Source organism: Leuciscus leuciscus (genome assembly GCF_965113295.1).
Source record: "Leuciscus leuciscus genome assembly, chromosome: 6".
In the NCBI taxonomy this organism is placed as follows: Eukaryota; Metazoa; Chordata; class Actinopteri; order Cypriniformes; family Leuciscidae; genus Leuciscus; species Leuciscus leuciscus.
Window position 1 is genome coordinate 2,818,551 of NC_138730.1, and position 1,614 is coordinate 2,820,164.

Here is a 1,614-nt window from a genome sequence, read left to right on the forward strand (position 1 = left end):
TTTGGAGTGGGACTGTGTGTGGCACAGCTTGCCCTTTATATTGTACAACAGACCAATTAAATTATGCAGAATAACTTTTTATATGTTTGGTTGACTGTGTTTCATTTTGATAATGAACAGTCTGCGATATGAAGCAACGCCAGAACTGATACTATGTTGTGTGAGAGCGCGATGCGCGAGCGCCATCTCTTGGATTTGTTCCACTGCTGGGAAATAACTTAATACTCTGTTATTTAGTCATACAGATAATATGACATCATCCGAAACAGTAAAATGTATATTTTTATTTGTGTACATTCAAAATGACTACAAAATATCATGCCATTGAAAAATAAATAAAACAACATGATGCGCGTCTCGGTCTCTTTAGATCTTTCTGGCGCTCACCAAAAATGAACCAAAATACAGAGAATAGCCTTCTTGGCGCGCCTACTTTTGAAAGTCAACATTTAGATTATTTAACATTAAATGCATGATATAGCCTATGCCTGAGTCACTTTGGAATAAATCAGAGCGTGTTTCATGATAAAACGTGACTTAGCCTATACAGTCGAGAAAATAGGCAAATTCAGACCAACTGCTGGTCTACACAGAGAGAAAGCCCTGTCTAAGCTCTTCTGATGTGCCGAGCCATTCGTTAGTCTAGTTGTTTGATGAGAAAATTAAATGTAGCCTATAGTTGCAATACACGCGTTTTGTAAGCTCCGTGCAACTGCTGCAGCGGACTATTATTACTAGAATATTAGAAGAAATCTAATACTCAAGCTGTTTTCTCATTTTTCTACTCTTAATATTAAATAAAAAAACGACTGAACGAAAGATACACGGATTCTCTTGAACCACCACCGCGTTTGCGGCAGAAAACTACTGCAGTGCAGCCAAAATGCTCTGTTCGACTTATCTGAGATCCTTTACTCTTCCCTGTGGATGACCTGTGACCTACTTTCTGTAAGATCTGAATTTTTGAACTTGAATTTTTGAACTTGAATTTTAGAACTTGAATTTTTGAACTTGAATTTTTGAACTTGAATTTTAGAAAACTGAATTTGAAGTTCCGAATTTCTTCATCTTGAAAACTTGAATCTGTATTTTTTTAAACTGAATATTTGCACTATACGAATTCAGAACAAAAAAACTAGCTGTTTGAAAATACATGTCTATAAAATTCAGCCATAAAAACATTTCAATTTGTTAAATTTCAAACGTTCAATATTCGTTTAAAAAAAATCAAATTCAGAACTATTTAAACTACCACCTAAAATTCAATTTAGTTAGATTACACTTGCAAATAATTCAAATTTACACAATTCAAATTCAAATCATTTTGTCATATTATAAGCTCCATACAAATCGCGCATGAAAGGGAAACCACATCACTGTCTTCACAATAAAAGCCATGTGAACATTATAAAGTAAAATTCGCTTAGGGATATTAAATTCTGAGCAATATCATTTAAAACATTTACAATAAATGATGAATTAACTATTTACTAATGCTTTACTAATTATTCATAGCATGCAGTTATTTTAAAGTGTTACCAAAACGATTTTAAGATAAAGAAACAAATTAATTAATAAGGAAAAAAAGTAGATCAAGAATCGTTTTGGGATCGG